Here is a 16,436-nt window from a genome sequence, read left to right as displayed (position 1 = left end):
TGTTTCACAAACGCTGTAACCTTCTGTCTGCCAAATGCTAAACAGAACCGCACAGAGGGGTGTGCAACATTATTTTCCACAACTGTCTGATATTATGAGCATCTCTCCATGAAATGGATGGGGGTCACCTCCAGCAACATTGTGACATATAATTTATCAGGCCTCATGGTGGTGAAACTAAATTTCTTTATTCCTCAATTCTTTATGAATGCTCAAATGCTGTCTTGACCAGTTACAGTTGCAGACCGCCAGTAAATCTGAGGACAACCAGCTAAAAACATCAGCATAAAATTGGCAAATCAGATCAGTGGTTTAGGAATCCTGGGAAAAAGCATAGATCCCTGAAGACTGTCAGACTGATCACTTTTATACTGAGAACTATAACAACAAAATAACCTATGTGCATTCTAAAAGTATTATGATGCCAAAATAATAACAGATGGAAGCAGATCAATTTAAAATGGAGAAAAACACAATAACACTGGGGTGGCAGATCATTTAAATTAAAAAGGCAGGTGCTTAACTCTCCCTTTGAACAATTTGACTGGGCCACACTCAATATAATATAAGTACATGTTGGCTTTAATGTGAGTTGAAAAGAGCTTGTGCATAAAAAACTGGTTGTTGATTACATTTGAGACAACATTTGAGTGTGCGCAAGTTTAGAGCAAAGACATGATTTTGCACATTGCCTTGTCAGTGTGAATAATCTCCAAGCAATGCTGTAGGCATAGCTGTCAAGTGTCCCTTATTTGAAGGGACAGTCCTTTATTCCAGCGCCATGTCCCGCTGCTGTCCCTTATTGATGGATGTCCCTTAAATGTCCTTTAAATGATGTCCCTTAAATTTCAAAGGAAGCAGCTCCTCTCCCTCCCTCCCTGCCGGCCAGGGAGGAGGGAGGCTCCAACTGTGTTGCTTGGCTGTGTTGCTCACCCAATAAGGAGTCTAAGAACGACTGGGGGGGTGGAGCTTGCATGCCTTGTGTGTGGCTAGTTAATGCAAGCTGAGGAGGTTTTTGAATGCTGGACACCATTTTGTTGCACGTGCTGCTGCAAACTTTGCAGTGCAAAGCCAGGCCGGGGAGCCTTAAGTTGAGGCTGCATAGGCCTTGTGGTGCATGTGATTCAGATTCTATTCAGTTGAACCTCTGGTTACAAAGTTGGTTGGACAGTGTTCTTGAAGCTGCCCAGCATGAGTTTGACCAGACTGCAGGAGGACAGGAAGACTGGAGTGCCTGAAACAGGTGAGGCTGCAGGTCCCTTATTTTGGCTGCTGGTCCCTTATTTTCAAGGCTGCTGGTCCCTTATTTTCAAATCTGTTAGTTGACAGCTATGGCTGTAGGATATATGCACTGACCAGCACATGTGCAAAATGTCCTGACAGACAATATGCACAGTGACCGTGCAATGCAAGAATAACCTTATTCATCTGTCAGATTGTGTATCTTTCCTAAACATTACATGGGGACTATGCATCCTGACTGGCAAAATGCAAAACCCTCCATTGATGCTGTTAATTTGTGCACATTCCCTGCAATTCCCAGTGAATGTACAGGATGGCTGGTATTTTTGCACATTCTCTATTCATCATCATTATCATCATTTTTCTTGTACTAGCCATTGGCCGTGGTACCTTTAGTACACAATCTGAAAATTACTAATATAGAGAGAAGACAATAGAAGTAAACAGTACAATGCATTAAAGAATAAACAATAAGATGATTATATGAAACATGTAATAGGTAAAGGTAAAGGTACCTCTGCCCGTACGGGCCAGTTGTGTCCGACTCTAGGGTTGTGCGCCCATCTCACTTAAGAGGCCGAGGGCCAGCGCTGTCCGGAGACACTTCCGGGTCATGTGGCCAGCATGACGAAGCTGCTCTGGCGAGCCGGCACCAGTGCAGCACACGGAAACGGCGTTTACCTTCCCTCTGTAAAGCGGTACCTATTTATCTACTTGCACTTAAGGGTGCTTTCGAACTGCTAGGTGGGCAGGAGCTGGGACCGAAAGACGGGAACTCACCCCGCCACGGGGATTTGAACCGCCGACCATGCGATCGGCAAGCCCTAGGTGCTGAGGTTTTACCCACAGCGCCACCCGCATGTAATACCATGGAGTAAAACCCAATTTAAAGTAAAATTAAACTGAGCACACTCTTAAAACTTCCTACTTTGCACTACTTCACTTCTGCTTGGAGTTACTTTGTCCCTAAAGCATGCAGTACTAGTGTCCACCTCTGGAGGCGCACTCCATTGTCTCTTAAGACAGAAGGATGTGAACAACCAGTCTATGAATAAACATATTTTAAGACAAATAGATAATTTCTTGGTCAGAATAGGTTGGTAACTAGAAAAAATATATATTTCTCAAGCATTTTTCCCTTGGGACATCATACAAAGAACATTGCAGTACAAAGTGGGTTGCATTCTCCAACTGTTTTAAATTACAGATGCAAATCCTTTGGGAAACCAGTATCTGTCTGTATCTGCTGTTCAACATGGCAGTAGGAATAGTTCTAAGAAATTCTTCCAGAGGGAAAACACTGTGTCTTCTCCTAGATAATAGATGTTTGTTGCTTCTTTTGTCTTCTTTGAGCTGGGGTGTGTGGGGAAATAATACCATTGGGGAAATTTAGATTGTTGTAACAACCTCATGTCTTCTGATGCATATAATCTGTCCCTGAGTCTAAGTGGGCTTGGAATGTGTATGTGTGTATGTCCTTCATCACACTAGTGAGATCAAGATGGAGAAACTGAGATGGAACTTTTCATGTCTTGATCCTTAGCTTTGCTAGGGGGTGGTAACAAATTTAACATCCCTTTTCCTTAGCCCATCCATTCTGTCCTTAAAAGCGAGTATTTTCCATTACATTTCTCCCACAGCCATGAAATAAGTGCACCTGAGAAGAACACTGATGTGAGAGCAGTTTGATGGTCTGTTCCTGAAAGCAAGGATCCAGCATAAATGGGGAATAATGTCTGTCTGCAGAGAAAGTGAAAGACAAATTGAATCTGGGTCCCATTTATAGTCCCTTCCTCCATATATAAGCCCTCCATATACAAGTCGTCATTCCACATTCACCTAATTACCAACATTTTGCTAGTAATGAAGAATATGTGGAATATCCAGCTTCATATAACCAGCATTGCTTGGAGGGGTTAATACCATAGAGTAAGCTGTTCTGCCTGGCTTAGCTAGGTCACTCCCCCTCACCTTGGTAGGAAGAGTCATCAAGCCTTTGTTCTTCCAATTCAGCATGTGAACCCTACCAGTAAGAAGGTCTAAGCTGGATTCTCCCAGCTTAGACCACGTGGCATAAGCAAGCCATCTTTGTGTTTCTATACAAATAATTTAAAAGCATTTACCATTTTGAATCCTAAGCTACATTGTCTGTCTTTTCTTGCTGCTGTATGGAAAAGTACATGAACCTGAGCTTTGAAGAGTTTGCAAGCAAACCATATTTTTATCTTACCAAATGTGTAGTCTCTTTCTCTGCTAAGGGAAGTGGGGAGCTTTGCAAGCAACTTCGAACGGGATATTGTAAAGCCATGCTTTACTTTTCTGCATGCTTTGTGATTTTAAATCTCTGCTGGGCTTTCTCACGAAAGAGTACTTGCTCCAAACCAGGATCTAGGCATCCAGAGAACTCTTATTTTATTTTACCTAGTATTCTGCCCCCCCCCGCCCCCGCTAAATTAACCAGGTGATATGTTCTGAATGATTGGTCCTTGCATGGCACCCTGATAATTCTGTAATGGGGAAAGGGCAGTGCTTAAAATTAAGAAATCAGTGCAACATGTAGAATCTTACATAAGTGCTATGAACTTCATTGGATAGGACCAAATGGATCCTTCTCCATTCTCCTTTATTCCCATAAAGGCAAAATGAAGGATGCTGGAAGGAAAAGCAAATGGGAAATTATTCAAAATATGCAAAGCCATTACTACCACAGGAGTGTTGAAATTGTGAGTAAACTTTACACAGAGCAAAATATGAAACACATTGGGCTGTAACCAGGGTTGCCCTTCTGTTCATAGAAGGGTCTATGATCTATCAGTGGCTTCCATGAATAGAACAGTTCAAGCAGCAGTGTGGGGAACTGTGGGAGAAATGAGCAGTTTGTGGAACTCCTTCTTCCAATGCTACTTCTAGTTACATGGGGACTGCTACAATGAGTCCCAAACACTAAGAGTCGAAGGTCACATATGAGGAGTCCCAAATGAGCTTCCCGTGGCAGCCTTGCTTAAAGCAAAATCAGAAAGAAGTCCCAATTTATCTAGGGTAATAATAATAATAATAATAATAATAATAATAATAATAATTTATTATTTATACCCCGCCCATCCGGCTGGGTTTCCCCAGCCACTCTGGGCAGCTCCCAACAGATTGAAAACAGAATAAAACATTAAACATTAAAAACTTCCCTAAACAGCACACCTGCATTATTGGAGTGTTGCTAAGACCTCCTTGGTACTTTGAATGCTGGAACTATCAATCACAGTGGTCAACTTAACTGATCTTATTTGGCCCTGTTGGTGTGTTCTAATATCCCTTTCAAGAATTAATCCTGCACAGAAGCTATGGAAGCGTGCTGAGTTTACAAGAGCGGGTTTTAAATCAACTTTTCAGAGCACACCCAAACCTTTGTTCTGCAAGTCATCTGCCTCCAAGGATGTGCTCTCATTTATCTCAAGACAATCATGTCAAGTGCTTCTCTTCTCTCTATTGTGGGTGGAATTTTTTTTCTTTTTGGTTTACGAGCAAAGGTTATATATTTTCTGTGTGTGCATTGCTCGTTGTTCATCAGTGAATTATAGCCTTGGCTCCAGTATTCCACCATTCTGCATTATTACAGAGTACTACCGTATATAAAAGCTCAAAGTGAATCTCAGTTGGATATCATTTGGAGTTTGTTTCTTTGACATCCATTAGTCTAGACTCTAGAGTAAAAAAAAAAAAGAGTCATGCAATCTGAAGAACCTACAGATTTATTGTGGCATGGGCTTTTGATCTTCAGAGGAATCACTGTAGATTCAGATTTTGAATTTCATTTAAAGCTAGTCCCTCTATTGCCTTTGTTGTTTATTGGTAAGCATATCATTATCATGAAATATAAAGAGTTATGAAAACAAAGGCTCTTAAAAGGCAGCAGTGCATTGGCATGTAAGCTTGAACGTATACATAGACCTTTGGGCACTGCTGCAGACTTTCTTTCCACTCACCCACTGAAATGCGAAATGATTTATCTGTATATAGGATGGGCAGATCAATCACTTTGGAGTTAGAAGGTCCTGCAGTGTGTTGTAGTAGTTAAGAGTGGTGGACTTGTAATCTGGTGAGCCGGGTTCACTTCACAGTTCCTCCACATGCAGCTGCTGGGTGACCCTGGGCTAGTCACACTTTTCTGAAGTCTCTCAGCTTCACACACCTCACAGAGTGTTTGTTGTGGTGGAGGAAGGGAAAGGAGATTGTTAGCCATTTTGAGACTCCTTAAGGGGAGTGAACGGCGGGATATCAAATCCAAACTCCAACTCCTCCTTCATCTCTTCTTCTTCTTCTTCTTCTTCTTCTTCTTCTTCTTCTTCTTCTTCTTCTTCTTCCCAGGTTCAATGCCCAAACCCCTGGATCAGGCCAGGACCTGAGCACAACAGCATTCTCCCTTCCTATGGCTTCCAGCAGCTGGTACTCAGAAGCATTGTGGCCTCCAGACTGTGGAGGCAGAGGATAGTCATTATGGCTAGTAGTCATATCCTTGTCCTCCTTGAATTTGTCTAATCCTCTTTTAAAGCCATCCTTGCTTAAAAGTAGCAGGTGATGGGAAGGAACCCATCTCTGGGTAGGTTCTGGAGAGTCAGAGTAGACAACAAGATTCAAATAGATTGGATAGCAGGCAAGTCTAAGAGATGCTAGGGGTGTGTTCTGCCCCCTTTGTGAATTTGTGTGCACTGATCTGATCAGCACCTCCTGGACTAATGCACAGATTACAATGCATGTTACCCTTCACATTTCACATTTATCTGTTTTTTGCACTACGGTTCTTCACTGAAAAGAGCGTACTAAAAGCTTCACACAATTAAATATGTATTGAAAGGAGTACATAAATATGAATTTTCACATGGATTTTTTAAAACGCAAGTTAATGCGGAAATGAATGGAACAGACTTCCAAACAAACAAATGCCTGTGAAACTAGCAAAAGCTTGAAATAGATAGATCTACCCATCCTTGTGTACCGAATGCAAATATTTATTAATAGCATTTCAAAAGGAGTGCACTGAAATCCTTTGATCCTCTTTCCTCCATTCCTTTTCCAAAAGTAGTTTGGCCATTTTTGCTCCCCCCCGCCTTACAGATGCAGGGTGAGTCAGTCGGGAGCACCAGAGTATGCCTCTTTTGATAGGTGTGAAAAGCAGCCCACACTCAAATGGCTTTTAATTTGTGCCAGGCATATGCAATTTCTTTCGGCCTCATTTTTTAAAAAAGCTAGTGCTGATCCGCTTAAAAACAAGGTGTCAGCCAATACAATCTCCCTTTTACTTTCTCCCTGCATCCTGCGTTCTTTATGTGGAGTGAACTCCTCTCCCAAGACCCTGCCTGCCTGGGAAAATCTTGTCACAACAGTAAATGGCAAAATAATGTCTATTTTTATACAGGCTACAGATTTTCTGTGTACAGAATGATTATACTTTACAAGAATCTGTTATAGAAAAACATGTTTTATTCACTCTGTTTACCACTTTAGACAAACAGAAGCTCATTTTGCGATGCTAAGGATATGTCACTTTTGTGCAAGGGTTTTTTCTTTTTCTTTTCTTTTTTTTATTGGTAGATTCAAAATATGTGCCATCCAAAAGAGGGAGCCACAGGACTTTGCTAGACCTTGCATTTTAAGTTACTTTCCATAACTTATTTTCTTTTTTAATCCCATGCCCTTTGTAACTGTAAGAACATGCAGTTGAGTTATCTATTGCTCTGCTGCAAGAAGGAGCAAAAATGACGTATGTCTAGAACCAATGTTTGGGGCACTTTGTTATTTATTATTGTGCTGAGCTGGTATGAAGATATTTAACCTTCTGTTAAAGGTAAGTAACCTTAACCTAGTTTGTACACTGGAGGGAAAAAATATTAAGGTTGGAATTAGGAATGAAGGTGAATAAAATGGGGTGGGGTTTTTTTGAAACCCTTAATTGGCCTTTGCTCCAGTATTAAGCCATATATTGTTGAGAGGTCTCAAATGAGGCTTTTCAGCTCAAAAAGGTGGGATCTGGCATCGCTAAAGTCTCTCCAATCTGGAGTGATTTTTTAAACTTTTTTTGGTGGGGGAGATAAAATTCCTTAAAAGTTTATGGATGGAAGCAGTGACAGTCTCTCTCTCTCTCTCTCTCTGCATCCAGGGCATTCTGGTTTGTTTGTTTGTTTGTTTGTTTGTTTGCTTGCTTGCTTGCTTGCTTGCTTCCTTGCTTTTGCGTGTTTTTTAAGACAATTGTTGAGGAGAATTCTACAGCTGCCTGTGGCAGCAGAGCAAAAACTAAGCTAAACAGAAATATTTCTTTGAAAGAGAAAAACAAAAAATGGCCACTGTTGTTGGGCAACCAGAGTTATGCATTGATTAATGCATTTTACACTAATATATTGTGGTGTCTCTCCCCCTGCCACCACATTTTATGCATTTGCTATTATTTTTATTGATTAAAGGTAAAGGTGAAGGGACCCCTGACCATTAGGTCCAGTCGTGACCGACTCTGGGGTTGCGGCGCTCATCTCGCTTTATTGGCCGAGGGAGCCAGCGTACAGTTTCCGGGTCATGTGGCCAGCATGACTAAGCCGCTTCTGGCGAACCAGAGCAGATTAGCAATTCTTTATTGTAATTGTAAACTTTTTATCATTTGCTGTTGTTTATTTTTACTCTTCACGGTTGGATTTTAATCGATTACTGGGTATTGCTTTATTTTATATAAGTTGTTTATTTTAAAGTTATTTTGAATTTTTTTACATTGGATCAGATTGTTACTATTAATGTTTGATGTTTTATTATGTTTTTGTATGTATTCAAAGGTGCTCAGAGTGCCTGGGGGAACCCAGCCAGATTGGGAGGAATAAATAAACATGTTGTTGTTGTTGTTGTTGTTGTTGTTGTTGTTGTTATACTTTTTTGAGCCAAGAACTATATTATAAAATTCAGAATCTGATGGATAATTAAATTCCAATCTGTGTAGTAGCTTGTGGGGTATGAAGTAGGCCACATCATTCAAGAGCCAGATGAACCAATATTTCTGCTCCATCCTTAGTGCACAGACCTGCATTTGTGTCACTTGCCCTTGTAAGCTGAGAATTAACGGCATGAGAAATAGGAACACACTGGGCATATATGTGGCTGCTCCTGCGGCATCACACATAAATAAATGGATGTGGAACAGAAAGTGACAGTATAAAATTGGGCAGCAAGGGACAGAATGAAGGCATGCCTCAGTGCCTTGCGATGAGGCACGGATTCAAATCCCGTGGGGTGCCTCATGGAGGAGCACCAGACAGGGCTCACAGTTCAGGAGTGAGGGATATCTCTGCATGCAAAGTCCCAGACTGAATCCATCACATTTTTAGTTAGCAGAGATGGACAGACCTTTTTTCTGAGGTCTTGGAGAACCTCTGTCAGTAAGGTGGTCAGCATAAAATAGCTTGATATGTCTACCTGGCCCAAGTTGATTCTAGCCACATAAACAGAATGCATACTGCAGTATCAGACCCTCCAAGTGTCTCTATTTCCCAGGGACAATCTGGATCTACAGAAGGCATCCCGGTTTCTGCTTTTCCTTAGGATGTCCCTATGTGCTCATAAGGGATGCGGGTGGCACTGTGAGTTAAACCACAGAGCCTAGGGGACTTCCGGGTCAGCGCCATTGGTGAATGGCGGAGTTCCTCCGACCGGAGGAACAGGCTCCGTGAAAAGTGGGTCTTCCCGCCGCTGTGAAGGTGGGGACCCGCTAGAAATCCCAGGCAGAGGAAGCCTGGGAACGTGGGGTTCGGCAGGGCACCAGAAGCGCCCCCCTACTCGTGGGGAATCCCATCTAGGGGCTCCGGAGCGAAGTGGGGTGAGAAGCGTGGTGCTACGAACTGACTGCTACTTTCACGGAGTGAAGCCGCACAGCCATTGCCAGAGAGCGCTGACTTTTTCCTGTGGACAATTGGACTTAAAACAAGTACCCGTGAGTAGAAACGGAAAATTGGATCAAGAAATTGTTTTAATTTGGTAACGAAGCGGGAAGGTGTAAACAGGAAGTCCACCTTCCGTTTCCTTGTATATAGACTAAAGCAAAAATTTTGCAAGCTAAAGCCGGGAAGCTGTCAAAAAAGGACTAAATTTCCTTCATTTAGAACCACTGAAACCCCCCTTGGAAGCAGGAGAAAAGGGGGGGGGGACTCTGTTTAACCCTAGCAGGAGATGGAGTGAAGAAGGATAAGTTTCCATCGTCTCTAACCTGGGAACGGGGTGTCAGAGACAGAAACTGTTGCTGAGGTTCATTGACGGTGAACGTAACATTTTGACAGATAGCTAATGAGAAGAGAAACAAGTTGATTCTAATGTTGCCTTTTGCATCTTAAAGAAATAAAACATCTGAAAAACGTCTGAAATATCTGAAAAATGAAAGTAACTTTCCTTTGTCTTTTAAAAAAAAATGGCTACAAGTAGATTGTCTCCTCTAGAGGGAGCTTGCTAAATTGTTGTTGCAGCATATTTGAGACCCAACATCTTTGAGATTAAGACTGCGGGAACAGACTTTTCCGACCTTGAACAAAGATGAGCTGGGAAAAAGACTGGTTGCTTGCTCTATGCAGGACAAATGCTTTGCTGGAACAAATGCATGAAAAGATGGACGGTGAATGAGAAAATGGATTTGACTGTTGTGGTTAATAACTTTGATACAGAAATCATCCAAGAACCAATTTATCAATCTGCACCGACTGGGCAAGTGCAGTTGATAATGGAGGAGGATGTGGCTGCACCTCAAATAGTACAAATGGAGAGACCCGAGGCCCTACAGGAGCATAAGCCACTGTTATTGAAGATTGAAGCTGAAGTGGGCCAAGGGGAGTCTGGAGATGAGGAGACTTCAAGCTTTGGAGAGATTCTGAAATTTGATTTTAAATTCATTTTGGATTACATCGAGGACTGTGGGGAGTGGGACTGTGGGGAATGGGTGAGCTGGATGAAGGGTGATGGAGACAATTTTGGGTTGGAATCCCCCAGAGACCTACTCCTCAATGAGAAAGGAAAGAAACTAAGACAGAGACCAACAAGAGACAAGGAAAAGGGCAAGCACAAACAAGATGAAGAAGAATTGCAGAAGGGACATGGAAGAGATTTAAGGGCCTCGGACATAAGGCTTCCAGGTTGATGGACTAGACGGAATGGACAATAAGGACTGACATGACCCGAGACCAGGAAGAAGAGACGCTGGATGATGATTGGAAGAGAATTTATAATGGATTTTTTTTTTTATTTTAGAATCAGCTAATGAATAAATATGAAAAATGGACTATTAATAGGTAAAAATTTAATGTTACAATACTTTAAGATCGAAGACTAGGATAAACAAAGAGGGGAGGGATTTGCTAAACTAACAGTTGAAGTGGAATACAGAAAAGGGAGGCGTGAGGAGGTCTGGGAAACAAGCAAATGAAAGATAAGTGATTGAAAGACTGAATTGTTTTTAACTATTTTTATTTTGTATTTTTCTTTTTTCTTTTTATATTTTGTAATATTTTGAAAATCCTAATAAATATCTTATAAAAAAAATAGAATCAGCTAATGAATATTAGGGAAAATGTGGGAATGAAACTATACGACTAACAGAAATGATATCAGGAGCTATGTATATTTGAAATTTAAGATTTAAGTCTTAAGGCACTTAGGGGTAAGATAAGGTTAAATAAATTAAGGTAATCTGAATAACAGAATATGGGGAAAGATGGTAAGGATTTGTCGAGTTAATTATTCGGTTAAATTGTTAGGATAAATTTTATAACAAAAATTGAGAAAGATGGAAAGAATTTGCTGAAATAATTACTAAACTAGAATACAAAAACGGAGGTGTGAGGAGGTCAATGAAACAAGCAAATGGAAATGATGGATTTGCAATTTGGGATTTGTGCTTTTTTTTCTTTTTTTCTTCTTTTTTTACCCTCTTTTGCTGTATTGTTGTATTGGTTTTCATATTTTGTGTTTCTTTCTTTCTTTTTTTATTGTAGTGTTGTTTTTTATTTTTTTATTTTTCTTGTAATTTTGAAATTATCAATAAATATTATTTTATTTAAAAAAAACACCACAGAGCCTAGGGGTTGCCAGTCAGAAGGTCAGCGGTTCGAATCCCCGTGACATTGTGAGCTCCTGTTGCTCGGTCCCTGCTCCTGCCAACCTAGCAGTTTGAAAGCACATCAAAGTACAAGTAGATAAATAGGTACCACTCTGGTGGGAAGGTAAACGGCATTTCTGTGCACTGCTCTGGTTCTCCAGAAGCGGCCTAGTCATGCTGGCCACATGACCCAGAAGCTGTATGCCGGCTCCCTCGGCCAATAAAGCAAGATGAGCGCTGCAACCCCAGAGTCATCTGCGACTGGACCTAATGGTCAGGGGTCCCTTTACCTTTATGTGCTCTATAAGAGATCCTTGTCGCCCCCCCCCCCGGTAACTCAGCAAAGCCCACATGCTGGTGGAATGTTTGCAAGGAGTCTAACTGCATAAAAACCCATTCAGGCCCAAGCCAAACAATCTACATCCAACATTAAACCTGAGAAGCAACTGCTATGTTTGCAGACCCTGAAAGTGCCCCTATTTTCCAGGGACAGTCCTGGATTTACAGAAACCATCCCGATTTCTGATGTGATCCCGGAATTTCTTGCTTTTCCTTGGGGGCATCCCTATTTTCATTGGAAAAATGTTGGAGGGTATGAAATTATGTGAACCCCCCCCCCCCAAGCCATGGAGATAAGTAACTATACAACCTTTAGAAGGCAACTGAAGGCAGACCTATATAGGGATTTTTATTTAAAAAAAATGTTTAATGTTTTATTATATTTTTATATATGTTGGAAGCTACCTAGATTGGCTGGGGCAACCCAGTCAGATGGGGTATTATTATTATTATTATTATTATTATTATTATTATTATTATTATTTTCATCATCATCACCACCACCCATGGAATAGGATGTCCCTATTTTCATCAGAGAAATGTTGGAGGGTATTCAATATAAAGTTCTTACATTTCATTCTTTAATTTGGAGACCAACGGCAAGTGAACATTTCTCTGTCTTCCTTAAAATTTGACGTGGCTGTTCAGTATGTCTTGGGAGCCTGCTTTTTCTGATCAGGACTTATGAGGATTTTCCTTTCATATATTTCTCTGTTGCTCCCACCACATTCTCGCTTGGGTATTAATATTCAGAAGGAGAAACAGCATTGCTGTTTTGCTTTGTAGTCATTTGCTTCTGAAGTGTCAACGTTCGTCTAAAGAGCCAATATTCTGAAGACACTTGATTAGGCATTCCATGTTGCAAATGTTCACATTTGCAACAAATCATTGTTTACCGATGGAATCTTGTAGAACATAAACCGCGGGGCTTTGTAGTGCTTGCTGAAAAGGCAGTGGTTCTTTAAGCTGCTCTGATCAATACATCTGACTGAATGTTTTTCATAAATAATTCTATAATCCATATGTTCATATTAGCTTAACGATAAATTTTCTCTGATCTCCCTTTGAATAATACAGAGCCCATTTAAGAGAGGCTGAATCCCTTCCCTTTCTGATTCTCCGTGTATTTATAGGCTTGGGCAATGTACACATTCCCGCCTTTGCTTTAAGAGGCCATGATTTTGACCTTGTATTTGTCTTACGGCTGCAGTCCCTACAAGGAATCAAAGCTGGATCTACATATACAGCAGAATGAAGCGGCAGTGTGCCAAGCTGGCATAAGTGCAAGGCTCCAGGCTCCATTTATTTCAGCAATGCACAACACTGTGGTTTCTATGAGGTGTACAATAAAGTTACAAAAAGATCTTGTATGGCAACCGCTTGTTTCATTTATGTGCCACAAAGACCAAATCAGAAGGCCACCTCAAACTCATGTAAACTTGTGGAGAGACCTACTGGTTTAAGGACTCAAGTTATTCTTGTGTCTGAATTTCACATTGTCGATCATACCCTCCACAAGGGTATCTCTGATAAAAATAAAGGTAAAGGGACCCCTGACCATTAGGTCCAGTCGTGGCCAACTCTGGGGTTGCGGCACTCATCTTGCTTTATTGGCTGAGGGAGCCGGCGTACAGCTTCCGGGTCATGTGGCCATCATGACTAAGCCGCTTCTGGAGAATCAGAGCAGTGCATGGAAACACCGTTTACCTTCCCACCAGAGTGGTACCTATTTATCTACTTGCACTTTGCCATGCTTTCGAACTGCTAGGTTGACAGGAGCAGGGATGATCAATGGGAGCTCACCCCGTTGTGGGGATTCGAACTGCTGACCTTCTGATCGGCAAGTCCTAGGCTCTATGGTTTAACCCACAGTGCCACCCATGTCCCTCTGATGAAAATAGGGACATCCTATGCCATAATAATAAGAAGGGCTTTACTATTTATACCCCACCCATATGACTGGGTTGCCAATCTGGGTGGCTTCCAGCATCTAGAGAAACATAGTAAAACATTAAACATTTTTTAAAAAATCCTTCCCAATATAGGAGTTGGATAACTCCATACCCTCCGGCATTTCTCTAATGAAGATAGAGACATTCTACCATATCCTCTAACATTTATCGAATGCAAATAGGAATGTCCCAAGAAAAAGCAGGGCATTCTGGGATCAAATGAGAAACCGGGATGGCTTCTGTAAATCAGGGACATCCCTGGAAAATAGGGACACTTGGAGGGTCTGGTCTACGGGAGATACCAGCTTGTCTGCTCTAATTCTCTTAACAGAATGAACCATCAGTTGCTTTTCTCTTGGTTCCTGCCTTATATATATTTTTGTTTGTTACATTTTTTTATAGTTGTAATAATAAAATTAAAGAAGCACATAAAGTTGCAAAAGAGATGCAAAAGATAAAATCAGTTCAAATCAAGCATAAAACCACAAAAGCTTTGCAAGGAGTTCGGGCTCTGCTACCTTCCAAAACTCAAGGATATTGAATTGAGAATTCCCTTACAGTGCTTCTAAAATCCCGTGGGTGGGTGGTGCGAAAACAGAAAGCAGCAGTGATGTTGGGGTGGTAGGTCTTTTGCTAGTTTTAACCACCCCCACCCCGGGCAATAATAAAGCAGCTTAGCAGCTTGGTGCTGTAAATATAATAATAATTATTTGGGGGGGGGGGAGAGCAGTTTGAGCAGTTTGTTTTCAGGTTTATAGCCTAAAAAGACCAAAAAATGAGTCAAGCAGAAGGAACTGAAAGGGCAAATGCCTATCTTCCTCACCCTCTGGAGCAACCTTCAAGCTGAGCGGCAGAGAATCTTAAATAGGCCTGGGGAACATGGGACCTCCACCTCCTAGAATTGGCAGTTGGTAATGCTGGCTGGGGCTGAGGGTAGATGGAGTTTAATGACAACTGGGAGGGCACAGATTGCTCAGCCATGGGTTAGACTTCACAGTGGTGTCCAAACTTCTTTCAAAGAGGGCCAGATTTGATGAAGTGAAGAGCCGTGGGGGCCAACCAAAGTGCCAACCAACGTTATTGACCTTTTTTCGGATTGAAGTTGTTGAGGTTTTTTATGATTTTACCCCAAAGTTGTTGAGCTTCTTTTAGGATTGAAGTTGTTGAGGGTTTTTGAGGATTTTACCCCAGGAAATAAATTGTCATAGGGGCCGAATTAAACCGATTGGCGGGCCGGATTTTGTAAAGACACTTTGAGTTGCAAGAGAAGTTGCCTAATAAATTTAATAAGTTATAGTACTAATCATCATCATTACCACTCATCTGTGGGCCTCTTGTTTGTCTCATTTGTATCATACCTACACTTTTAAGGAAGCAAAAACTGCATATCTAATATTCCACATAAATTTTGGAATAAAGGTTATGATAAGGGCCAACTTAACTTGGATTTTTCACTATGGTGCCTCTACAAAGAATACTCCTGTGTGTGGACACCATCCCCCTGTCTAATGAGCATTCACATTTTATATGGGGGTGCCCTTTGTGGGATCGCACGCGGGGCTAGATTCCAGGGAACTTACTAGAAATAGGGAGCTGGCTTGCTTCTCAATGTTATTATTTGGAGGTTCATGCCCAGAATCAGTAATCAAGTTTCTGGCTGGGAGGTGGAGCCAGCCCCAGTATAAATAGAGGGTAGAGCCGACAACAGCCAGGCAGTTGACTCTGGAGATTCACCCTCCCTACCCTCCCTTTGCTTAATGTTTCTTGTTTGCAGGTTAACTTTTTTCTTCCTGTTTAGCGGGCGCTGCTGCGGTCTTTGACTGGTTGCTGTTGAACGACCGGGAATAAATTTTCCTGCATTGGCAGGTTTTGTCTTCTCCATAGCAGTTCATCACAACTTTGGCGGTTATGACCTTGGGTGGAATCTTTTAGTCTTTTCTTTCCTATGTGTGTGGGGGGGGGGGGCAGGCACATGAAGTGGTGACTCACCCCCCTGCGGCAGCGATTCCAGGGTCCCCCTCTTAAAGGGGTTATATATATGGGTGTCACTGGCCATACACTGAAAGGTCGTCAGTGAACTATCCTGCGTGTGGGGATATGGGCTTGGCTGCCTGCTACACTTACGTCTCACAGAGCACCCCCATATCCCATTTACCCTGATGAGGAGGGATACACGCCTAAGGCCTAAGCCAAGGTCTTCCTACATTCGGAAGTTTAAATAAAGTTGTGGCCTAATTTTAATTCCATAACATGTGTCAGAGTTTTTATTGCTTTTTTGTGATCCCTGGGGGCTGGGGCTGTCACACCTGGTCACGCAATGTTCCAGAATGAGGCTAGATTTGAAACCTTATGGAAAATGATGGCCTACATTGATGACTCTCCTTCCTTGGAGGTTTTTAAGCAGAGGTTGGATGGCCCTCCGTCATGGATGCTTTAGCTGAGATTCCTGCATTTCAGGGAGTTGGACTAGATGATCCTTGAGATCCCTTCCAACTCTATGATTCCCTGACTCACTGCAATGGGGAAGGCTGGGGAAGATCCTGTGTGTTTCAAAATCCTGGAAAACCCGAACATGCAAAAGCTTTCACAGGTACAGGAGTCTTCTCAGCTGAACCATGCAGTGAGCTACAGGAATGGGAGTTGAGTTATTCTACTCGGGCATGCTCCCCACTCCTCACAGGCTTAAATAAGCCCTATTCAGAATGCCCAACGAAGGTTTCTTGCAGCAGCAGGAAAGAAAGGACTGCTGTGCCACTTCTAATTACAAGCCTCTCTGGAAGAAACTATTGGAGAAA

The 16,436-nt window shown here is 41.9% G+C and overlaps 1 protein-coding gene and 1 long non-coding RNA gene across 3 annotated transcripts in view; one reads left to right on the top strand and one right to left on the bottom strand.

Annotated features, from left to right (window-relative positions):
• Nucleotides 1–3,315, top strand: part of LOC308482191 — a 30,976-nt gene extending 27,661 nt beyond the window's left edge. The window contains exon 3 of the long non-coding RNA XR_013989132.1: nt 2,883–3,315. This is a non-coding gene — a long non-coding RNA (uncharacterized lncRNA). The remainder of the gene's footprint in view (nt 1–2,882) is intronic.
• The window catches only part of LOC308481931 (cadherin-9-like), a 142,172-nt gene that overhangs the window by 101,194 nt on the left and 24,542 nt on the right, over nt 1–16,436 (bottom strand). The gene's annotated exons all lie outside the window — the stretch shown is intronic.

Source organism: Podarcis pityusensis, assembly GCF_964106645.2.
Source record: "Podarcis pityusensis genome assembly, chromosome: 7".
In the NCBI taxonomy this organism is placed as follows: domain Eukaryota; kingdom Metazoa; phylum Chordata; class Lepidosauria; order Squamata; family Lacertidae; genus Podarcis; species Podarcis pityusensis.
The sequence above is the reverse complement of the archived record's forward strand: the minus strand, read 5'-3'. Positions and strand labels throughout refer to the sequence as shown.